Genomic DNA, 27,600 nt, shown 5'->3' with positions numbered 1-27,600 from the left:
CCGAGCCTACCCGAGTATAGCCGAGCGGCGCCGGCGATCACTGTGGAAAAAAGCGCCCCCTGTCGTCTCCCAGATGACATAAGTGATTTTGGAATGGACTCAATGAAAATGAATGGGGGAAAAAATCCGGTACTCCACATTTTCCAGTCCACTGATCCAGCCGGGGTTACCACAGTTCATTCTGGAACCTCAGATCCCTGCTGATCATGGAGTTCTACAGTATCGCGTTGGATCCATACACGTATCGATTTTTTCGAATGGTGATCAGAAATTGGAATATACCAGTTGGATACCATCTGATGTCATGTAAGGACTCTATGTTATCAGTGTTAGGATAATCAGAGTAAGTTTGATGAAGATATAGGCTGTTTTGTGAAATGTCTTCTTTCGGTTTCACTGTAAAAGTCAGAGAGGAAATCAACGAGGGGATTATCCGTGCGCGGCCGTAATGTGCTTGCGTGCACGTATAATATTGATCATCTAGCGTTTATTTGAAAACGATTCATAAAAAGGCTGACGAATATCAATGTTGTGGAATATTCCACTAAAAGACGATTTTCATAGAATGCTCCAGAATGAGCTGTTTTTTATATCAAAACGGGGGCTTTTCTAAATGCTCTGTAACGGAAACGACGCGATAAAAAAACAATCTGCCTTGACAGTACTGACTGGAAAATAGTCTTTGATAATGCGATGGGCAGATTAGACACATAGCCATAATTTAAAACATAGATTAGGCGATATTAACGTTAACATTGGCGCCGATGGTGGCATTCAGCCGGTAAAAAGGAAAACAAAGTGTTAATAATGTAACTAATGATGGTCTTGATTTATATTACAGGTGCTGGGAATGTAACAGAAATTATCAAGTAGGTCCCAAGCTTTTGCATCACTATTAAGGCATTCTTTAACAGCATCATAACACATTAAAACACATTTAGCTGGTTCGTGTTTGTCCTTGTATTTAAAGATATATCCATTATTTATGAATTGATAGCACTAGTACATTTCCATAATGTTTTGAATTGTTAGTGCAGTAGACCTTTTTATTATAATTAGGCCTAGAGATCAGAGCTTTAATAATGTAACTAATGATGGTATTGATTTATGTTACAGGTGCTGGGAATGTAAGAGAAATTATCAAGTAGGTCCCAAGCTTTTGCATCACTATTAAGGCATTCTTTAACAAGTTTTCAAGTTCAAGTTTCTTTAATAGTTGTCATACAGAAGTACAGAATACTTTTGTACAAAATGCTTCTTACTGTTGCACTCCAGAGACTGTGCAAGACAAGATAAGTATGAAATAAAAACATAGTAAAATTAGAAGTAAAAAAAGAGGTTACAGTGTTCAGTTTAGACATATGTACAATGTTCGATGAAGAATAGACGTAGTTACCATACAATATACAATACTGTGCAGTGTACTAATATACAATACTATATAGTGCAAGGCAGAAATGAGGAAATGGGACGAGGTGCAATTTAGGTACAATTCACAGTAGGTGTACGAGTTGTAGTGCAAATCCTTTATCAATAAATATAAAGTGTAAGTGTGTTTGTGTGATCTAAAGTGTGGAGAGTGGGTGCTGCAGTGTGTTGTTTATAACAGCATCATAACACATTAAAACACATTTAGCTGGTTAGTGTTTGTCCTTGTATTTAAAGATATATCCATTATTTATGAATTGATAGCACTAGTACATTTCCATAATGTTTTGAATTGTTAGTGCAGTAGACCTTTTTATTATAATTAGGCCTAGAGATCAGAGCTTTAATAATGTAACTAATGATGGTATTGATTTATGTTACAGGTGCTGGGAATGTAAGAGAAATTATCAAGTAGGTCCCAAGCTTTTGCATCACTATTAAGGCATTCTTTAACAGCATCATAACACATTAAAACACATTTAGCTGGTTAGTGTTTGTCCTTGTATTTAAAGATATATCCATTATTTATGAATTGATAGCACTAGTACATTTCCATAATGTTTTGAATTGTTAGTGCAGTATACCTTTTTATTATAATTAGGCCTAGAGATCAGAGCTTTAATAATGTAACTAATGATGGTCTTGATTTATGTTACAGGTGCTGGGAATGTAACAGAAATTATCAAGTAGGTCCCAAGCGTTTGCATCACTATTAAGGCATTCTTTAACAGCATCATAACACATTAAAACACATTTAGCTGGTTAGTGTTTGTCCTTGTATTTAAAGATATATCCATTATTTATGAATTGATAGCACTAGTACATTTCCATAATATTTTGAATTGATAGTGCAGTATACCTTTTTATTATAATTAGGCCTAGAGATCAGAGCTTTAATAATGTAACTAATGATGGTCTTGATTTATGTTACAGGTGCTGGGAATGTAACAGAAATTATCAAGTAGGTCCCAAGCGTTTGCATCACTATTAAGGCATTCTTTAACAGCATCATAACACATTAAAACACATTTAGCTGGTTAGTGTTTGTCCTTGTATTTAAAGATATATCCATTATTTATGAATTGATAGCACTAGTACATTTCCATAATGTTTTGAATTGTTAGTGCAGTAGACCTTTTTATTATAATTAGGCCTAGAGATCAGAGCTTTAATAATGTAACTAATGATGGTCTTGATTTATATTACAGATGCTGGGAATGTAACAGAAATGATCAAGTAGGTCCCAAGCTGTTGCATCACTATTAAGGCATTCTTTAACAGCATCATAACACATTAAAACACATTTAGCTGGTTAGTGTTTGTCCTTGTATTTAAAGATATATCCATTATTTATGAATTGATAGTACTAGTACATTTCCATAATGTTTTGAATTGTTAGTGCAGTAGACCTTTTTATTATAATTAGGCCTAGAGATCAGAGCTTTAATAATGTAACTAATGATGGTCTTGATTTATGTTACAGGTGCTGGGAATGTAACAGAAATTATCAAGTAGGTCCCAAGCTTTTGCATCACTATTAAGGCATTCTTTAACAGCATCATAACACATTAAAACACATTTAGCTGGTTAGTGTTTGTCCCTGTATTTAAAGATATATCCATTATTTATCAATTGATAGCACTAGTACATTTCCATAATGTTTTGAATTGTTAGTGCAGTAGACATTTTTATTATAATTAGGCCTAGAGATCAGAGCTTTAATAATGTAACTAATGATGGTATTTATTTATGTTACAGGTGCTGGGAATGTAAGAGAAATGATCAAGTAGGTCCCAAGCTTTTGCATCACTATTAAGGCATTCTTTAACAGCATCATAACACATTAAAACACATTTAGCTGGTTAGTGTTTGTCCTTGTATTTAAAGTAGAGCTGGGCCGTTAACGGCGTTAACGTGCTGCGTTAACGCTATACTAGTATCGCGCGATAATATAATTAACGCATTCATTTTTTTTTTTTTTTTTTTTTTAGATTTTTTTTTTTTTACCTTTATTTACCCAGGGTAGGTTCGCTGAGCACAGATGCTCTTTTTCAGGAACGCCCTGCTTCACATTCACACAGTTCCATTCACACCTGGGAGCTGCCCAGTACAACCACAGTTGACACCATTGGCCACTGAGCAACTCCACTGGAGCAGTTGATTCAAGCCATGTCACATAGTTCAAGTTTGAAATGATTATTTCTGTTTTGCTCCTGAGAGTGCTAGATACTGTACTGGTAATATTATTTATTTGTGTTAACTTCTGAATAAAACAACTTATTGAACATTATTTTGATATTTCATTACCAATTATCATAGCAAAACAGCTTTTTCAAACAGTCTGTAATGCATTTTGGAAACGGGAGATGGGCTCATGGTGTAATGGGCCACCTGGCCTGAGAAACATAAGGAGGAAAGAAAAAGTAAGGACTTACTTCTGGTCATTATTTGGGTAGAACACACATATTTTGAATGCCTTCGGCAGGTTTTTTTTTTTTTTTTTGGGCCATTTTAATCTAGATTAATCTAGATTAAATCCAGGATTGCAGATAGATTAATCTAGATTAAAAAAATTAATCTATGCCCACCTCTAATTTAAAGATATATCCATTATTTATGAATTGATAGCACTAGTACATTTCCATAATGTTTTGAATTGTTAGTGCAGTAGACCGTTTTTATTATAATTAGGCCTAGAGATCAGAGCTTTAATATTGTAACTAATGATGGTCTTGATTTATGTTACAGATGCTGGGAATGTAACAGAAATGATCAAGTAGGTCCCAAGCTTTTGCATCACTATTAAGGCATTCTTTAACAGCATCATAACACATTAAAACACATTTAGCTGGTTAGTGTTTGTCCTTGTATTTAAAGATATATCCATTATTTATGAATTGATAGCACTAGTACATTTCCATAATGTTTTGAATTGTTAGTGCAGTAGACCTTTTTATTATAATTAGGGCTAGAGATCAGAGCTTTAATAATGTAACTAATGATGGTCTTGATTTATGTTACAGGTGCTGGGAATGTAACAGAAATTATCAAGTAGGTCCCAAGCTTTTCCATCACTATTAAGGCATTCTTTAACAGCATCATAACACATTAAAACACATTTAGCTGGTTAGTGTTTGTCCTTGTATTTAAAGATATATCCATTATTTATGAATTGATAGCACTAGTACATTTCCATAATGTTTTGAATTGTTAGTGCAGTAGACCTTTTTATTATAATTAGGCCTAGAGATCAGAGCTTTAATAATGTAACTAATGATGGTCTTGATTTATGTTACAGGTGCTGGGAATGTAACAGAAATGATCAAGTAGGTCCCAAGCGTTTGCATCACTATTAAGGCATTCTTTAACAGCATCATAACACATTAAAACACATTTAGCTGGTTAGTGTTTGTCCTTGTATTTAAAGATATATCCATTATTTATGAATTGATAGCACTAGTACATTTCCATAATGTTTTGAATTGTTAGTGCAGTAGAAATTTTTATTATAATTAGGCCTAGAGATCAGAGCTTTAATAATGAACTAATGATGGTATTGATTTATGTTACAGGTGCTGGGAATGTAAGAGAAATTATCAAGTAGGTCCCAAGCTTTTGCATCACTATTAAGGCATTCTTTAACAGCATCATAACACATTAAAACACATTTAGCTGGTTAGTGTTTGTCCTTGTGTTTAAAGATATATCCATTATTTATGAATTGATAGCACTAGTACATTTCCATAATGTTTTGAATTGTTAGTGCAGTAGACCTTTTTATTATAATTAGGCCTAGAGCTCAGAGCTTTAATAATGTAACTAATGATGGTATTGATTTATGTTACAGATGCTGGGAATGTAAGAGAAATTATCAAGTAGGTCCCAAGCTTTTGCATCACTATTAAGGCATTCTTTAACAGCATCATAACACATTAAAACACATTTAGCTGGTTAGTGTTTGTCCTTGTATTTAAAGATATATCCATTATTTATGAATTGATAGCGCTAGTACATTTCCATAATGTTTTGAATTGTTAGTGCAGTAGACCTTTTTATTATAATTAGGCCTAGAGATCAGAGCTTTAATAATGTAACTAATGATGGTCTTGATTTATGTTACAGGTGCTGGGAATGTAACAGAAATTATCAAGTAGGTCCCAAGCGTTTGCATCACTATTAAGGCATTCTTTAACAGCATCATAACACATTAAAACACATTTAGCTGGTTAGTGTTTGTCCTTGTATTTAAAGATATATCCATTATTTATGAATTGATAGCACTAGTACATTTCCATAATGTTTTGAATTGTTAGTGCAGTAGACCTTTTTATTATAATTAGGCCTAGAGATCAGAGCTTTAATAATGTAACTAATGATGGTCTTGATTTATGTTACAGGTGCTGGGAATGTAACAGAAATTATCAAGTAGGTCCCAAGCGTTTGCATCACTATTAAGGCATTCTTTAACAGCATCATAACACATTAAAACACATTTAGCTGGTTAGTGTTTGTCCTTGTATTTAAAGATATATCCATTATTTATGAATTGATAGCACTAGTACATTTCCATAATGTTTTGAATTGTTAGTGCAGTAGATCTTTTTATTATAATTAGGCCTAGTGATCAGAGCTTTAATAATGTAACTAATGATGGTCTTGATTTATGTTACAGGTGCTGGGAATGTAACAGAAATTATCAAGTAGGTCCCAAGCTTTTGCATCACTATTAAGGCATTCTTTAACAGCATCATAACACATTAAAACACATTTAGCTGGTTAGTGTTTGTCCCTGTATTTAAAGATATATCCATTATTTATGAATTGATAGCACTAGTACATTTCCATAATGTTTTGAATTGTTAGTGCAGTAGACCTTTTTATTACAATTAGGCCTAGAGATCAGAGCTTTAATAATGTAACTAATGATGGTATTGATTTATGTTACAGGTGCTGGGAATGTAAGAGAAATTATCAAGTAGGTCCCAAGCTTTTGCATCACTATTAAGGCATTCTTTAACAGCATCATAACACATTAAAACACATTTAGCTGGTTAGTGTTTGTCCTTGTATTTAAAGATATATCCATTATTTATGAAATGATAGCACTAGTACATTTCCATAATGTTTTGAATTGTTAGTGCAGTAGACCTTTTTTATTATAATTAGGCCTAGAGATCAGAGCTTTAATAATGTAACTAATGATGGTCTTGATTTATGTTACAGATGCTGGGAATGTAACAGAAATGATCAAGTAGGTCCCAAGCTTTTGCATCACTATTAAGGCATTATTTAACAGCATCATAACACATTAAAACACATTTAGCTGGTTAGTGTTTGTCCTTGTATTTAAAGATATATCCATTATTTATGAATTGATAGCACTAGTACATTTCCATAATGTTTTGAATTGTTACTGCAGTAGACCTTTTTATTATAATTAGGCCTAGAGATCAGAGCTTTAATAATGTAACTAATGATGGTCTTGATTTATGTTACAGGTGCTGGGAATGTAACAGAAATTATCAAGTAGGTCCCAAGCTTTTGCATCACTATTAAGGCATTCTTTAACAGCATCATAACACATTAAAACACATTTAGCTGGTTAGTGTTTGTCCTTGTATTTAAAGATATATCCATTATTTATGAATTGATAGCACTAGTACATTTCCATAATGTTTTGAATTGTTAGTGCAGTAGACCTTTTTATTATAATTAGGCCTAGAGATCAGAGCTTTAATAATGTAACTAATGATGGTATTGATTTATGTTACAGGTGCTGGGAATGTAAGAGAAATTATCAAGTAGGTCCCAAGCTTTTGCATCACTATTAAGGCATTCTTTAACAGCATCATAACACATTAAAACACATTTAGCTGGTTAGTGTTTGTCCTTGTATTTAAAGATATATCTATTATTTATGAATTGATAGCACTAGTACATTTCCATAATGTTTTGAATTGTTAGTGCAGTATACCTTTTTATTATAATTAGGCCTAGAGATCAGAGCTTTAATAATGTAACTAATGATGGTCTTGATTTATGTTACAGGTGCTGGGAATGTAACAGAAATTATCAAGTAGGTCCCAAGCGTTTGCATCACTATTAAGGCATTCTTTAACAGCATCATAACACATTAAAACACATTTAGCTGGTTAGTGTTTGTCCTTGTATTTAAAGATATATCCATTATTTATGAATTGATAGCACTAGTACATTTCCATAATATTTTGAATTGTTAGTGCAGTATACCTTTTTATTATAATTAGGCCTAGAGATCAGAGCTTTAATAATGTAACTAATGATGGTCTTGATTTATGTTACAGGTGCTGGGAATGTAACATAAATGATCAAGTAGGTCCCAAGCGTTTGCATCACTATTAAGGCATTCTTTAACAGCATCATAACACATTAAAACACATTTAGCTGGTTAGTGTTTGTCCTTGTATTTAAAGATATATCCATTATTTATGAATTGATAGCACTAGTACATTTCCATAATGTTTTGAATTGTTAGTGCAGTAGACCTTTTTATTATAATTAGGCCTAGAGATCAGAGCTTTAATAATGTAACTAATGATGGTCTTGATTTATGTTACAGGTGCTGGGAATGTAACAGAAATTATCAAGTAGGTCCCAAGCGTTTGCATCACTATTAAGGCATTCTTTAACAGCATCATAACACATTAAAACACATTTAGCTGGTTAGTGTTTGTCCTTGTATTTAAAGATATATCCATTATTTATGAATTGATAGCACTAGTACATTTCCATAATGTTTTGAATTGTTAGTGCAGTAGATCTTTTTATTATAATTAGGCCTAGTGATCAGAGCTTTAATAATGTAACTAATGATGGTCTTGATTTATGTTACAGGTGCTGGGAATGTAACAGAAATTATCAAGTAGGTCCCAAGCTTTTGCATCACTATTAAGGCATTCTTTAACAGCATCATAACACATTAAAACACATTTAGCTGGTTAGTGTTTGTCCCTGTATTTAAAGATATATCCATTATTTATGAATTGATAGCACTAGTACATTTCCATAATGTTTTGAATTGTTAGTGCAGTAGACCTTTTTATTACAATTAGGCCTAGAGATCAGAGCTTTAATAATGTAACTAATGATGGTATTGATTTATGTTACAGGTGCTGGGAATGTAAGAGAAATTATCAAGTAGGTCCCAAGCTTTTGCATCACTATTAAGGCATTCTTTAACAGCATCATAACACATTAAAACACATTTAGCTGGTTAGTGTTTGTCCTTGTATTTAAAGATATATCCATTATTTATGAAATGATAGCACTAGTACATTTCCATAATGTTTTGAATTGTTAGTGCAGTAGACCTTTTTTATTATAATTAGGCCTAGAGATCAGAGCTTTAATAATGTAACTAATGATGGTCTTGATTTATGTTACAGATGCTGGGAATGTAACAGAAATGATCAAGTAGGTCCCAAGCTTTTGCATCACTATTAAGGCATTATTTAACAGCATCATAACACATTAAAACACATTTAGCTGGTTAGTGTTTGTCCTTGTATTTAAAGATATATCCATTATTTATGAATTGATAGCACTAGTACATTTCCATAATGTTTTGAATTGTTACTGCAGTAGACCTTTTTATTATAATTAGGCCTAGAGATCAGAGCTTTAATAATGTAACTAATGATGGTCTTGATTTATGTTACAGGTGCTGGGAATGTAACAGAAATTATCAAGTAGGTCCCAAGCTTTTGCATCACTATTAAGGCATTCTTTAACAGCATCATAACACATTAAAACACATTTAGCTGGTTAGTGTTTGTCCTTGTATTTAAAGATATATCCATTATTTATGAATTGATAGCACTAGTACATTTCCATAATGTTTTGAATTGTTAGTGCAGTAGACCTTTTTATTATAATTAGGCCTAGAGATCAGAGCTTTAATAATGTAACTAATGATGGTATTGATTTATGTTACAGGTGCTGGGAATGTAAGAGAAATTATCAAGTAGGTCCCAAGCTTTTGCATCACTATTAAGGCATTCTTTAACAGCATCATAACACATTAAAACACATTTAGCTGGTTAGTGTTTGTCCTTGTATTTAAAGATATATCTATTATTTATGAATTGATAGCACTAGTACATTTCCATAATGTTTTGAATTGTTAGTGCAGTATACCTTTTTATTATAATTAGGCCTAGAGATCAGAGCTTTAATAATGTAACTAATGATGGTCTTGATTTATGTTACAGGTGCTGGGAATGTAACAGAAATTATCAAGTAGGTCCCAAGCGTTTGCATCACTATTAAGGCATTCTTTAACAGCATCATAACACATTAAAACACATTTAGCTGGTTAGTGTTTGTCCTTGTATTTAAAGATATATCCATTATTTATGAATTGATAGCACTAGTACATTTCCATAATATTTTGAATTGTTAGTGCAGTATACCTTTTTATTATAATTAGGCCTAGAGATCAGAGCTTTAATAATGTAACTAATGATGGTCTTGATTTATGTTACAGGTGCTGGGAATGTAACATAAATGATCAAGTAGGTCCCAAGCGTTTGCATCACTATTAAGGCATTCTTTAACAGCATCATAACACATTAAAACACATTTAGCTGGTTAGTGTTTGTCCTTGTATTTAAAGATATATCCATTATTTATGAATTGATAGCACTAGTACATTTCCATAATGTTTTGAATTGTTAGTGCAGTAGACCTTTTTATTATAATTAGGCCTAGAGATCAGAGCTTTAATAATGTAACTAATGATGGTCTTGATTTATATTACAGATGCTGGGAATGTAACAGAAATGATCAAGTAGGTCCCAAGCTGTTGCATCACTATTAAGGCATTCTTTAACAGCATCATAACACATTAAAACACATTTAGCTGGTTAGTGTTTGTCCTTGTATTTAAAGATATATCCATTATTTATGAATTGATAGCACTAGTACATTTCCATAATGTTTTGAATTGTTAGTGCAGTAGACCTTTTTATTATAATTAGGCCTAGAGATCAGAGCTTTAATAATGTAACTAATGATGGTCTTGATTTATGTTACAGGTGCTGGGAATGTAACAGAAATTATCAAGTAGGTCCCAAGCTTTTGCATCACTATTAAGGCATTCTTTAACAGCATCATAACACATTAAAACACATTTAGCTGGTTAGTGTTTGTCCCTGTATTTAAAGATATATCCATTATTTATCAATTGATAGCACTAGTACATTTCCATAATGTTTTGAATTGTTAGTGCAGTAGACATTTTTATTATAATTAGGCCTAGAGATCAGAGCTTTAATAATGTAACTAATGATGGTATTTATTTATGTTACAGGTGCTGGGAATGTAAGAGAAATGATCAAGTAGGTCCCAAGCTTTTGCATCACTATTAAGGCATTCTTTAACAGCATCATAACACATTAAAACACATTTAGCTGGTTAGTGTTTGTCCTTGTATTTAAAGATATATCCATTATTTATGAATTGATAGCACTATACATTTCCATAATGTTTTGAATTGTTAGTGCAGTAGACATTTTTATTATAATTAGGCCTAGAGATCAGAGCTTTAATAATGTAACTAATGATGGTCTTGATTTATGTTACAGGTGCTGGGAATGTAACAGAAATTATCAAGTAGGTCCCAAGCTTTTGCATCACTATTAAGGCATTCTTTAACAGCATCATAACACATTAAAACACATTTAGCTGGTTAGTGTTTGTCCCTGTATTTAAAGATATATCCATTATTTATCAATTGATAGCACTAGTACATTTCCATAATGTTTTGAATTGTTAGTGCAGTAGACATTTTTATTATAATTAGGCCTAGAGATCAGAGCTTTAATAATGTAACTAATGATGGTATTTATTTATGTTACAGGTGCTGGGAATGTAAGAGAAATGATCAAGTAGGTCCCAAGCTTTTGCATCACTATTAAGGCATTCTTTAACAGCATCATAACACATTAAAACACATTTAGCTGGTTAGTGTTTGTCCTTGTATTTAAAGTAGAGCTGGGCCGTTAACGGCGTTAACGTGCTGCGTTAACGCTATACTAGTATCGCGCGATAATATAATTAACGCATTCATTTTTTTTTTTTTTTTTTTTTAGATTTTTTTTTTTTTACCTTTATTTACCCAGGGTAGGTTCGCTGAGCACAGATGCTCTTTTTCAGGAACGCCCTGCTTCACATTCACACAGTTCCATTCACACCTGGGAGCTGCCCAGTACAACCACAGTTGACACCATTGGCCACTGAGCAACTCCACTGGAGCAGTTGATTCAAGCCATGTCACATAGTTCAAGTTTGAAATGATTCTTTCTGTTTTGCTCCTGAGAGTGCTAGATACTGTACTGGTAATATTATTTATTTGTGTTAACTTCTGAATAAAACAACTTATTGAACATTATTTTGATATTTCATTACCAATTATCATAGCAAAACAGCTTTTTCAAACAGTCTGTAATGCATTTTGGAAACGGGAGATGGGCTCATGGTGTAATGGGCCACCTGGCCTGAGAAACATAAGGAGGAAAGAAAAAGTAAGGACTTACTTCTGGTCATTATTTGGGTAGAACACACATATTTTGAATGCCTTCGGCAGGTTTTTTTTTTTTTTTTTGGGCCATTTTAATCTAGATTAATCTAGATTAAATCCAGGATTGCAGATAGATTAATCTAGATTAAAAAAATTAATCTATGCCCACCTCTAATTTAAAGATATATCCATTATTTATGAATTGATAGCACTAGTACATTTCCATAATGTTTTGAATTGTTAGTGCAGTAGACCGTTTTTATTATAATTAGGCCTAGAGATCAGAGCTTTAATATTGTAACTAATGATGGTCTTGATTTATGTTACAGATGCTGGGAATGTAACAGAAATGATCAAGTAGGTCCCAAGCTTTTGCATCACTATTAAGGCATTCTTTAACAGCATCATAACACATTAAAACACATTTAGCTGGTTAGTGTTTGTCCTTGTATTTAAAGATATATCCATTATTTATGAATTGATAGCACTAGTACATTTCCATAATGTTTTGAATTGTTAGTGCAGTAGACCTTTTTATTATAATTAGGGCTAGAGATCAGAGCTTTAATAATGTAACTAATGATGGTCTTGATTTATGTTACAGGTGCTGGGAATGTAACAGAAATTATCAAGTAGGTCCCAAGCTTTTCCATCACTATTAAGGCATTCTTTAACAGCATCATAACACATTAAAACACATTTAGCTGGTTAGTGTTTGTCCTTGTATTTAAAGATATATCCATTATTTATGAATTGATAGCACTAGTACATTTCCATAATGTTTTGAATTGTTAGTGCAGTAGACCTTTTTATTATAATTAGGCCTAGAGATCAGAGCTTTAATAATGTAACTAATGATGGTCTTGATTTATGTTACAGGTGCTGGGAATGTAACAGAAATTATCAAGTAGGTCCCAAGCTTTTGCATCACTATTAAGGCATTCTTTAACAGCATCATAACACATTAAAACACATTTAGCTGGTTAGTGTTTGTCCCTGTATTTAAAGATATATCCATTATTTATCAATTGATAGCACTAGTACATTTCCATAATGTTTTGAATTGTTAGTGCAGTAGACATTTTTATTATAATTAGGCCTAGAGATCAGAGCTTTAATAATGTAACTAATGATGGTATTTATTTATGTTACAGGTGCTGGGAATGTAAGAGAAATGATCAAGTAGGTCCCAAGCTTTTGCATCACTATTAAGGCATTCTTTAACAGCATCATAACACATTAAAACACATTTAGCTGGTTAGTGTTTGTCCTTGTATTTAAAGATATATCCATTATTTATGAATTGATAGCACTATACATTTCCATAATGTTTTGAATTGTTAGTGCAGTAGACATTTTTATTATAATTAGGCCTAGAGATCAGAGCTTTAATAATGTAACTAATGATGGTCTTGATTTATGTTACAGGTGCTGGGAATGTAACATAAATGATCAAGTAGGTCCCAAGCGTTTGCATCACTATTAAGGCATTCTTTAACAGCATCATAACACATTAAAACACATTTAGCTGGTTAGTGTTTGTCCTTGTATTTAAAGATATATCCATTATTTATGAATTGATAGCACTAGTACATTTCCATAATGTTTTGAATTGTTAGTGCAGTAGACCTTTTTATTATAATTAGGCCTAGAGATCAGAGCTTTAATAATGTAACTAATGATGGTCTTGATTTATATTACAGATGCTGGGAATGTAACAGAAATGATCAAGTAGGTCCCAAGCTGTTGCATCACTATTAAGGCATTCTTTAACAGCATCATAACACATTAAAACACATTTAGCTGGTTAGTGTTTGTCCTTGTATTTAAAGATATATCCATTATTTATGAATTGATAGCACTAGTACATTTCCATAATGTTTTGAATTGTTAGTGCAGTAGACCTTTTTATTATAATTAGGCCTAGAGATCAGAGCTTTAATAATGTAACTAATGATGGTCTTGATTTATGTTACAGGTGCTGGGAATGTAACAGAAATTATCAAGTAGGTCCCAAGCTTTTGCATCACTATTAAGGCATTCTTTAACAGCATCATAACACATTAAAACACATTTAGCTGGTTAGTGTTTGTCCCTGTATTTAAAGATATATCCATTATTTATCAATTGATAGCACTAGTACATTTCCATAATGTTTTGAATTGTTAGTGCAGTAGACATTTTTATTATAATTAGGCCTAGAGATCAGAGCTTTAATAATGTAACTAATGATGGTATTTATTTATGTTACAGGTGCTGGGAATGTAAGAGAAATGATCAAGTAGGTCCCAAGCTTTTGCATCACTATTAAGGCATTCTTTAACAGCATCATAACACATTAAAACACATTTAGCTGGTTAGTGTTTGTCCTTGTATTTAAAGATATATCCATTATTTATGAATTGATAGCACTATACATTTCCATAATGTTTTGAATTGTTAGTGCAGTAGACATTTTTATTATAATTAGGCCTAGAGATCAGAGCTTTAATAATGTAACTAATGATGGTCTTGATTTATGTTACAGGTGCTGGGAATGTAACAGAAATTATCAAGTAGGTCCCAAGCTTTTGCATCACTATTAAGGCATTCTTTAACAGCATCATAACACATTAAAACACATTTAGCTGGTTAGTGTTTGTCCCTGTATTTAAAGATATATCCATTATTTATCAATTGATAGCACTAGTACATTTCCATAATGTTTTGAATTGTTAGTGCAGTAGACATTTTTATTATAATTAGGCCTAGAGATCAGAGCTTTAATAATGTAACTAATGATGGTATTTATTTATGTTACAGGTGCTGGGAATGTAAGAGAAATGATCAAGTAGGTCCCAAGCTTTTGCATCACTATTAAGGCATTCTTTAACAGCATCATAACACATTAAAACACATTTAGCTGGTTAGTGTTTGTCCTTGTATTTAAAGTAGAGCTGGGCCGTTAACGGCGTTAACGTGCTGCGTTAACGCTATACTAGTATCGCGCGATAATATAATTAACGCATTCATTTTTTTTTTTTTTTTTTTTTAGATTTTTTTTTTTTTACCTTTATTTACCCAGGGTAGGTTCGCTGAGCACAGATGCTCTTTTTCAGGAACGCCCTGCTTCACATTCACACAGTTCCATTCACACCTGGGAGCTGCCCAGTACAACCACAGTTGACACCATTGGCCACTGAGCAACTCCACTGGAGCAGTTGATTCAAGCCATGTCACATAGTTCAAGTTTGAAATGATTCTTTCTGTTTTGCTCCTGAGAGTGCTAGATACTGTACTGGTAATATTATTTATTTGTGTTAACTTCTGAATAAAACAACTTATTGAACATTATTTTGATATTTCATTACCAATTATCATAGCAAAACAGCTTTTTCAAACAGTCTGTAATGCATTTTGGAAACGGGAGATGGGCTCATGGTGTAATGGGCCACCTGGCCTGAGAAACATAAGGAGGAAAGAAAAAGTAAGGACTTACTTCTGGTCATTATTTGGGTAGAACACACATATTTTGAATGCCTTCGGCAGGTTTTTTTTTTTTTTTTGGGCCATTTTAATCTAGATTAATCTAGATTAAATCCAGGATTGCAGATAGATTAATCTAGATTAAAAAAATTAATCTATGCCCACCTCTAATTTAAAGATATATCCATTATTTATGAATTGATAGCACTAGTACATTTCCATAATGTTTTGAATTGTTAGTGCAGTAGACCGTTTTTATTATAATTAGGCCTAGAGATCAGAGCTTTAATATTGTAACTAATGATGGTCTTGATTTATGTTACAGATGCTGGGAATGTAACAGAAATGATCAAGTAGGTCCCAAGCTTTTGCATCACTATTAAGGCATTCTTTAACAGCATCATAACACATTAAAACACATTTAGCTGGTTAGTGTTTGTCCTTGTATTTAAAGATATATCCATTATTTATGAATTGATAGCACTAGTACATTTCCATAATGTTTTGAATTGTTAGTGCAGTAGACCTTTTTATTATAATTAGGCCTAGATATCAGAGCTTTAATAATGTAACTAATGATGGTCTTGATTTATGTTACAGGTGCTGGGAATGTAACAGAAATTATCAAGTAGGTCCAAAGCTTTTGCATCACTATTAAGGCATTCTTTAACAGCATCATAACACATTAAAACACATTTAGCTGTTAGTGTTTGTCCTTGTATTTAAAGATATATCCATTATTTATGAATTGATAGCACTAGTACATTTCCATAATGTTTTGAATTGTTAGTGCAGTAGACATTTTTATTATAATTAGGCCTAGAGATCAGAGCTTTAATAATGTAACTAATGATGGTCTTGATTTATGTTACAGGTGCTGGGAATGTAACAGAAATTATCAAGTAGGTCCCAAGCTTTTGCATCACTATTAAGGCATTCTTTAACAGCATCATAACACATTAAAACACATTTAGCTGGTTAGTGTTTGTCGTTGTATTTAAAGATATATCCATTATTTATGAATTGATAGCACTAGTACATTTCCATAATGTTTTGAATTGTTAGTGCAGTAGACCTTTTTATTATAATTAGGCCTAGAGATCAGAGCTTTAATAATGTAACTAATGATGGTCTTGATTTATGTTACAGGTGCTGGGAATGTAACAGAAATTATCAAGTAGGTCCCAAGCTGTTGCATCACTATTAAGGCATTCTTTAACAGCATCATAACACATTAAAACACATTTAGCTGGTTAGTGTTTGTCCTTGTATTTAAAGATATATCCATTATTTATGAATTGATAGCACTAGTACATTTCCATAATGTTTTGAATTGTTAGTGCAGTAGACCTTTTTATTATAATTAGGCCTAGAGATCAGAGCTTTAATAATGTAACTAATGATGGTCTTGATTTATGTTACAGGTGCTGGGAATGTAACAGAAATTATCAAGTAGGTCCCAAGCTTTTGCATCACTATTAAGGCATTCTTTAACAGCATCATAACACATTAAAACACATTTAGCTGGTTAGTGTTTGTCCCTGTATTTAAAGATATATCCATTATTTATCAATTGATAGCACTAGTACATTTCCATAATGTTTTGAATTGTTAGTGCAGTAGAAATTTTTATTATAATTAGGCCTAGAGATCAGAGCTTTAATAATGTAACTAATGATGGTATTTATTTATGTTACAGGTGCTGGGAATGTAAGAGAAATGATCAAGTAGGTCCCAAGCTTTTGCATCACTATTAAGGCATTCTTTAACAGCATCATAACACATTAAAACACATTTAGCTGGTTAGTGTTTGTCCTTGTATTTAAAGTAGAGCTGGGCCGTTAACGGCGTTAACGTGCTGCGTTAACGCTATACTAGTATCGCGCGATAATATAATTAACGCATTTTTTTTTTTTTTTTTTTTTTTTTTAGATTTTTTTTTTTTTACCTTTATTTACCCAGGGTAGGTTCGCTGAGCACAGATGCTCTTTTTCAGGAACGCCCTGCTTCACATTCACACAGTTCCATTCACACCTGGGAGCTGCCCAGTACAACCACAGTTGACACCATTGGCCACTGAGCAACTCCACTGGAGCAGTTGATTCAAGCCATGTCACATAGTTCAAGTTTGAAATGATTCTTTCTGTTTTGCTCCTGAGAGTGCTAGATACTGTACTGGTAATATTATTTATTTGTGTTAACTTCTGAATAAAACAACTTATTGAACATTATTTTGATATTTCATTACCAATTATCATAGCAAAACAGCTTTTTCAAACAGTCTGTAATGCATTTTGGAAACGGGAGATGGGCTCATGGTGTAATGGGCCACCTGGCCTGAGAAACATAAGGAGGAAAGAAAAAGTAAGGACTTACTTCTGGTCATTATTTGGGTAGAACACACATATTTTGAATGCCTTCGGCAGGTTTTTTTTTTTTTTTTGGGCCATTTTAATCTAGATTAATCTAGATTAAATCCAGGATTGCAGATAGATTAATCTAGATTAAAAAAATTAATCTATGCCCACCTCTAATTTAAAGATATATCCATTATTTATGAATTGATAGCACTAGTACATTTCCATAATGTTTTGAATTGTTAGTGCAGTAGACCGTTTTTATTATAATTAGGCCTAGAGATCAGAGCTTTAATATTGTAACTAATGATGGTCTTGATTTATGTTACAGATGCTGGGAATGTAACAGAAATGATCAAGTAGGTCCCAAGCTTTTGCATCACTATTAAGGCATTCTTTAACAGCATCATAACACATTAAAACACATTTAGCTGTTAGTGTTTGTCCTTGTATTTAAAGATATATCCATTATTTATGAATTGATAGCACTAGTACATTTCCATAATGTTTTGAATTGTTAGTGCAGTAGACATTTTTATTATAATTAGGCCTAGAGATCAGAGCTTTAATAATGTAACTAATGATGGTCTTGATTTATGTTACAGGTGCTGGGAATGTAACAGAAATTATCAAGTAGGTCCCAAGCTTTTGCATCACTATTAAGGCATTCTTTAACAGCATCATAACACATTAAAACACATTTAGCTGGTTAGTGTTTGTCGTTGTATTTAAAGATATATCCATTATTTATGAATTGATAGCACTAGTACATTTCCATAATGTTTTGAATTGTTAGTGCAGTAGACCTTTTTATTATAATTAGGCCTAGAGATCAGAGCCTTAATAATGTAACTAATGATGGTCTTGATTTATGTTACAGGTGCTGGGAATGTAACAGAAATTATCAAGTAGGTCCCAAGCTGTTGCATCACTATTAAGGCATTCTTTAACAGCATCATAACACATTAAAACACATTTAGCTGGTTAGTGTTTGTCCTTGTATTTAAAGATATATCCATTATTTATGAATTGATAGCACTAGTACATTTCCATAATGTTTTGAATTGTTAGTGCAGTAGACCTTTTTATTATAATTAGGCCTAGAGATCAGAGCTTTAATAATGTAACTAATGATGGTCTTGATTTATGTTACAGGTGCTGGGAATGTATCAGAAATTATCAAGTAGGTCCCAAGCTTTTGCATCACTATTAAGGCATTCTTTAACAGCATCATAACACATTAAAACACATTTAGCTGGTTAGTGTTTGTCCCTGTATTTAAAGATATATCCATTATTTATCAATTGATAGCACTAGTACATTTCCATAATGTTTTGAATTGTTAGTGCAGTAGAAATTTTTATTATAATTAGGCCTAGAGATCAGAGCTTTAATAATGTAACTAATGATGGTATTTATTTATGTTACAGGTGCTGGGAATGTAAGAGAAATGATCAAGTAGGTCCCAAGCTTTTGCATCACTATTAAGGCATTCTTTAACAGCATCATAACACATTAAAACACATTTAGCTGGTTAGTGTTTGTCCTTGTATTTAAAGTAGAGCTGGGCCGTTAACGGCGTTAACGTGCTGCGTTAACGCTATACTAGTATCGCGCGATAATATAATTAACGCATTTTTTTTTTTTTTTTTTTCTTTTTTTAGATTTTTTTTTTTTTACCTTTATTTACCCAGGGTAGGTTCGCTGAGCACAGATGCTCTTTTTCAGGAACGCCCTGCTTCACATTCACACAGTTCCATTCACACCTGGGAGCTGCCCAGTACAACCACAGTTGACACCATTGGCCACTGAGCAACTCCACTGGAGCAGTTGATTCAAGCCATGTCACATAGTTCAAGTTTGAAATGATTCTTTCTGTTTTGCTCCTGAGAGTGCTAGATACTGTACTGGTAATATTATTTATTTGTGTTAACTTCTGAATAAAACAACTTATTGAACATTATTTTGATATTTCATTACCAATTATCATAGCAAAACAGCTTTTTCAAACAGTCTGTAATGCATTTTGGAAACGGGAGATGGGCTCATGGTGTAATGGGCCACCTGGCCTGAGAAACATAAGGAGGAAAGAAAAAGTAAGGACTTACTTCTGGTCATTATTTGGGTAGAACACACATATTTTGAATGCCTTCGGCAGGTTTTTTTTTTTTTTTTGGGCCATTTTAATCTAGATTAATCTAGATTAAATCCAGGATTGCAGATAGATTAATCTAGATTAAAAAAATTAATCTATGCCCACCTCTAATTTAAAGATATATCCATTATTTATGAATTGATAGCACTAGTACATTTCCATAATGTTTTGAATTGTTAGTGCAGTAGACCGTTTTTATTATAATTAGGCCTAGAGATCAGAGCTTTAATATTGTAACTAATGATGGTCTTGATTTATGTTACAGATGCTGGGAATGTAACAGAAATGATCAAGTAGGTCCCAAGCTTTTGCATCACTATTAAGGCATTCTTTAACAGCATCATAACACATTAAAACACATTTAGCTGTTAGTGTTTGTCCTTGTATTTAAAGATATATCCATTATTTATGAATTGATAGCACTAGTACATTTCCATAATGTTTTGAATTGTTAGTGCAGTAGACATTTTTATTATAATTAGGCCTAGAGATCAGAGCTTTAATAATGTAACTAATGATGGTCTTGATTTATGTTACAGGTGCTGGGAATGTAACAGAAATTATCAAGTAGGTCCCAAGCTTTTGCATCACTATTAAGGCATTCTTTAACAGCATCATAACACATTAAAACACATTTAGCTGGTTAGTGTTTGTCCCTGTATTTAAAGATATATCCATTATTTATCAATTGATAGCACTAGTACATTTCCATAATGTTTTGAATTGTTAGTGCAGTAGAAATTTTTATTATAATTAGGCCTAGAGATCAGAGCTTTAATAATGTAACTAATGATGGTATTTATTTATGTTACAGGTGCTGGGAATGTAAGAGAAATGATCAAGTAGGTCCCAAGCTTTTGCATCACTATTAAGGCATTCTTTAACAGCATCATAACACATTAAAACACATTTAGCTGGTTAGTGTTTGTCCTTGTATTTAAAGTAGAGCTGGGCCGTTAACGGCGTTAACGTGCTGCGTTAACGCTATACTAGTATCGCGCGATAATATAATTAACGCATTTTTTTCTTTTTTTTTTTTCTTTTTTTAGATTTTTTTTTTTTTACCTTTATTTACCCAGGGTAGGTTCGCTGAGCACAGATGCTCTTTTTCAGGAACGCCCTGCTTCACATTCACACAGTTCCATTCACACCTGGGAGCTGCCCAGTACAACCACAGTTGACACCATTGGCCACTGAGCAACTCCACTGGAGCAGTTGATTCAAGCCATGTCACATAGTTCAAGTTTGAAATGATTCTTTCTGTTTTGCTCCTGAGAGTGCTAGATACTGTACTGGTAATATTATTTATTTGTGTTAACTTCTGAATAAAACAACTTATTGAACATTATTTTGATATTTCATTACCAATTATCATAGCAAAACAGCTTTTTCAAACAGTCTGTAATGCATTTTGGAAACGGGAGATGGGCTCATGGTGTAATGGGCCACCTGGCCTGAGAAACATAAGGAGGAAAGAAAAAGTAAGGACTTACTTCTGGTCATTATTTGGGTAGAACACACATATTTTGAATGCCTTCGGCAGGTTTTTTTTTTTTTTTTGGGCCATTTTAATCTAGATTAATCTAGATTAAATCCAGGATTGCAGATAGATTAATCTAGATTAAAAAAATTAATCTATGCCCACCTCTAATTTAAAGATATATCCATTATTTATGAATTGATAGCACTAGTACATTTCCATAATGTTTTGAATTGTTAGTGCAGTAGACCGTTTTTATTATAATTAGGCCTAGAGATCAGAGCTTTAATATTGTAACTAATGATGGTCTTGATTTATGTTACAGATGCTGGGAATGTAACAGAAATGATCAAGTAGGTCCCAAGCTTTTGCATCACTATTAAGGCATTCTTTAACAGCATCATAACACATTAAAACACATTTAGCTGTTAGTGTTTGTCCTTGTATTTAAAGATATATCCATTATTTATGAATTGATAGCACTAGTACATTTCCATAATGTTTTGAATTGTTAGTGCAGTAGACATTTTTATTATAATTAGGCCTAGAGATCAGAGCTTTAATAATGTAACTAATGATGGTCTTGATTTATGTTACAGGTGCTGGGAATGTAACAGAAATTATCAAGTAGGTCCCAAGCTTTTGCATCACTATTAAGGCATTCTTTAACAGCATCATAACACATTAAAACACATTTAGCTGGTTAGTGTTTGTCGTTGTATTTAAAGATATATCCATTATTTATGAATTGATAGCACTAGTACATTTCCATAATGTTTTGAATTGTTAGTGCAGTAGACCTTTTTATTATAATTAGGCCTAGAGATCAGAGCTTTAATAATGTAACTAATGATGGTCTTGATTTATGTTACAGGTGCTGGGAATGTAACAGAAATTATCAAGTAGGTCCCAAGCTTTTGCATCACTATTAAGGCATTCTTTAACAGCATCATAACACATTAAAACACATTTAGCTGGTTAGTGTTTGTCGTTGTATTTAAAGATATATCCATTATTTATGAATTGATAGCACTATACATTTCCATAATGTTTTGAATTGTTAGTGCAGTAGACATTTTTATTATAATTAGGCCTAGAGATCAGAGCTTTAATAATGTAACTAATGATGGTCTTGATTTATGTTACAGGTGCTGGGAATGTAACAGAAATTATCAAGTAGGTCCCAAGCTTTTGCATCACTATTAAGGCATTCTTTAACAGCATCATAACACATTAAAACACATTTAGCTGGTTAGTGTTTGTCCCTGTATTTAAAGATATATCCATTATTTATCAATTGATAGCACTAGTACATTTCCATAATGTTTTGAATTGTTAGTGCAGTAGACATTTTTATTATAATTAGGCCTAGAGATCAGAGCTTTAATAATGTAACTAATGATGGTATTTATTTATGTTACAGGTGCTGGGAATGTAAGAGAAATGATCAAGTAGGTCCCAAGCTTTTGCATCACTATTAAGGCATTCTTTAACAGCATCATAACACATTAAAACACATTTAGCTGTTAGTGTTTGTCCTTGTATTTAAAGATATATCCATTATTTATGAATTGATAGCACTAGTACATTTCCATAATGTTTTGAATTGTTAGTGCAGTAGACATTTTTATTATAATTAGGCCTAGAGATCAGAGCTTTAATAATGTAACTAATGATGGTCTTGATTTATGTTACAGGTGCTGGGAATGTAACAGAAATTATCAAGTAGGTCCCAAGCTTTTGCATCACTATTAAGGCATTCTTTAACAGCATCATAACACATTAAAACACATTTAGCTGGTTAGTGTTTGTCGTTGTATTTAAAGATATATCCATTATTTATGAATTGATAGCACTAGTACATTTCCATAATGTTTTGAATTGTTAGTGCAGTAGACCTTTTTATTATAATTAGGCCTAGAGATCAGAGCTTTAATAATGTAACTAATGATGGTCTTGATTTATGTTACAGGTGCTGGGAATGTAACAGAAATTATCAAGTAGGTCCCAAGCTTTTGCATCACTATTAAGGCATTCTTTAACAGCATCATAACACATTAAAACACATTTAGCTGGTTAGTGTTTGTCGTTGTATTTAAAGATATATCCATTATTTATGAATTGATAGCACTATACATTTCCATAATGTTTTGAATTGTTAGTGCAGTAGACATTTTTATTATAATTAGGCCTAGAGATCAGAGCTTTAATAATGTAACTAATGATGGTCTTGATTTATGTTACAGGTGCTGGGAATGTAACAGAAATTATCAAGTAGGTCCCAAGCTTTTGCATCACTATTAAGGCATTCTTTAACAGCATCATAACACATTAAAACACATTTAGCTGGTTAGTGTTTGTCCTTGTATTTAAAGATATATCCATTATTTATGAATTGATAGCACTAGTACATTTCCATAATGTTTTGAATTGTTAGTGCAGTAGAAATTTTTATTATAATTAGGCCTAGAGATCAGAGCTTTAACACTTTGAGTGCCACTCACGAGATATATCGGGTTTTTAATAGTGACGTTGAATGCCACTCACGAGATTTCTCGGATTATTATTATTATTTTTTTTTATAGCGACCTGAAAAATTATTGCATCACCCGAGCCTACCCGAGTATAGCCGAGCGGCGCCGGCGATCACTGTGGAAAAAAGCGCCCCCTGTCGTCTCCCAGATGACATAAGTGATTTTGAAATGGACTCAATGAAAATTAATGCGGAAAAAAATCCGGTACTCCACATTTTCCAGTCCACTGATCCAGCCGGGGTTACCACAGTTCATTCTGGAACCTCAGATCCCCGCTGATCATGGAGTTCTACAGTATCGCGTTGGATCCATACACGTATCGATTTTTTCGAATGGTGATCAGAAATTGGAATATACCAGTTGGATACCATCTGATGTCAGGTAAGGACTCTATGTTATCAGTGTTAGGATAATCAGAGTAAGTTTGATGAAGATATAGGCTGTTTTGTGAAATGTCTTCTTTCGGTTTCACTGTAAAAGTCCGAGAGGAAATCAACGAGGCGATTATCCGTGCGCGGCCGTAATGTGCTTGCGTGCACGTATAATATTGATCATCTAGCGTTTATTTGAAAACGATTCATAAAAAGGCCGACGAATATCAATGTTGTGGAATATTCCACTAAAAGACGATTTTCATAGAATGCTCCAGAATGAGCTGTTTTTTATATCAAAACGGGGGCTTTTCTAAATGCTCTGTAACGGAAACGACGCGATAAAAAAACAATCTGCCTTGACAGCACTGACTGGAAAATAGTCTTTGATAATGCGATGGGCAGATTAGACACATAGCCATAATTTAAAACATAGATTAGGCGATATTAACGTTAACATTGGCGCCGATGGTGGCATTCAGCCGGTAAAAAGGAAAACCAGGCGTGGCGCTCAAAGTGTTAATAATGTAACTAATGATGGTCTTGATTTATATTACAGGTGCTGGGAATGTAACAGAAATTATCAAGTAGGTCCCAAGCTTTTGCATCACTATTAAGGCATTCTTTAACAGCATCATAACACATTAAAACACATTTAGCTGGTTAGTGTTTGTCCTTGTATTTAAAGATAAACCCATTATTTATGAATTGATGGCACTAGTACATTTCCATAATGTATGATGTCATAATATACCATTCTAGAACATTTGTGATGTCACAGACCATTCTAGAACATTTGTGATGTCACAGTATGATGTCATAATCAAACATTCTAGAACATTTGTGATGTCACAGTATGATGTCATAATAGAACATTCTAGAACATTTGTGATGTCACAGTATGTCATAATAGAACATTCTAGAACATTTGAGTTCTATATTCAACAATTCTCTCAGAAGATCTCATTGTGCATCTTGAGACAGTACTGAACAGATAGACTAAACAACATAGATTGAAGCCTGCATTGTTAGTGGAGTAGACCTTTTTATTATAATTAGGGCTAGAGATCAGAGCTTTAATAATGTAACTAATGATGGTCTTGATTTATGTTACAGGTGCTGGGAATGTAACAGAAATTATCAAGTAGGTCCCAAGCTTTTCCATCACTATTAAGGCATTCTTTAACAGCATCATAACACATTAAAACACATTTAGCTGGTTAGTGTTTGTCCTTGTATTTAAAGATATATCCATTATTTATGAATTGATAGCACTAGTACATTTCCATAATGTTTTGAATTGTTAGTGCAGTAGACCTTTTTATTATAATTAGGCCTAGAGATCAGAGCTTTAATAATGTAACTAATGATGGTCTTGATTTATGTTACAGGTGCTGGGAATGTAACAGAAATGATCAAGTAGGTCCCAAGCGTTTGCATCACTATTAAGGCATTCTTTAACAGCATCATAACACATTAAAACACATTTAGCTGGTTAGTGTTTGTCCTTGTATTTAAAGATATATCCATTATTTATGAATTGATAGCACTAGTACATTTCCATAATGTTTTGAATTGTTAGTGCAGTAGACATTTTTATTATAATTAGGCCTAGAGATCAGAGCTTTAATAATGAACTAATGATGGTATTGATTTATGTTACAGGTGCTGGGAATGTAAGAGAAATTATCAAGTAGGTCCCAAGCTTTTGCATCACTATTAAGGCATTCTTTAACAGCATCATAACACATTAAAACACATTTAGCTGGTTAGTGTTTGTCCTTGTGTTTAAAGATATATCCATTATTTATGAATTGATAGCACTAGTACATTTCCATAATGTTTTGAATTGTTAGTGCAGTAGACCTTTTTATTATAATTAGGCCTAGAGCTCAGAGCTTTAATAATGTAACTAATGATGGTATTGATTTATGTTACAGATGCTGGGAATGTAAGAGAAATTATCAAGTAGGTCCCAAGCTTTTGCATCACTATTAAGGCATTCTTTAACAGCATCATAACACATTAAAACACATTTAGCTGGTTAGTGTTTGTCCTTGTATTTAAAGATATATCCATTATTTATGAATTGATAGCACTAGTACATTTCCATAATGTTTTGAATTGTTAGTGCAGTAGACCTTTTTATTATAATTAGGCCTAGAGATCAGAGCTTTAATAATGTAACTAATGATGGTCTTGATTTATGTTACAGGTGCTGGGAATGTAACAGAAATTATCAAGTAGGTCCCAAGCGTTTGCATCACTATTAAGGCATTCTTTAACAGCATCATAACACATTAAAACACATTTAGCTGGTTAGTGTTTGTCCTTGTATTTAAAGATATATCCATTATTTATGAATTGATAGCACTAGTACATTTCCATAATGTTTTGAATTGTTAGTGCAGTAGACCTTTTTATTATAATTAGGCCTAGAGATCAGAGCTTTAATAATGTAACTAATGATGGTCTTGATTTATGTTACAGGTGCTGGGAATGTAACAGAAATTATCAAGTAGGTCCCAAGCGTTTGCATCACTATTAAGGCATTCTTTAACAGCATCATAACACATTAAAACACATTTAGCTGGTTAGTGTTTGTCCTTGTATTTAAAGATATATCCATTATTTATGAATTGATAGCACTAGTACATTTCCATAATGTTTTGAATTGTTAGTGCAGTAGATCTTTTTATTATAATTAGGCCTAGTGATCAGAGCTTTAATAATGTAACTAATGATGGTCTTGATTTATGTTACAGGTGCTGGGAATGTAACAGAAATTATCAAGTAGGTCCCAAGCTTTTGCATCACTATTAAGGCATTCTTTAACAGCATCATAACACATTAAAACACATTTAGCTGGTTAGTGTTTGTCCCTGTATTTAAAGATATATCCATTATTTATGAATTGATAGCACTAGTACATTTCCATAATGTTTTGAATTGTTAGTGCAGTAGACCTTTTTATTATAATTAGGCCTAGAGATCAGAGCTTTAATAATGTAACTAATGATGGTATTGATTTATGTTACAGGTGCTGGGAATGTAAGAGAAATTATCAAGTAGGTCCCAAGCTTTTGCATCACTATTAAGGCATTCTTTAACAGCATCATAACACATTAAAACACATTTAGCTGGTTAGTGTTTGTCCTTGTATTTAAAGATATATCCATTATTTATGAAATGATAGCACTAGTACATTTCCATAATGTTTTGAATTGTTAGTGCAGTAGACCTTTTTTATTA

The sequence above is a fragment of the Notolepis coatsorum genome, assembly GCF_963971535.1.
Source record: "Notolepis coatsorum genome assembly, chromosome: 6".
NCBI classification, from domain to species: Eukaryota; Metazoa; Chordata; class Actinopteri; order Aulopiformes; family Paralepididae; genus Notolepis; species Notolepis coatsorum.
Note: the sequence above shows the minus strand (reverse complement) of the source record.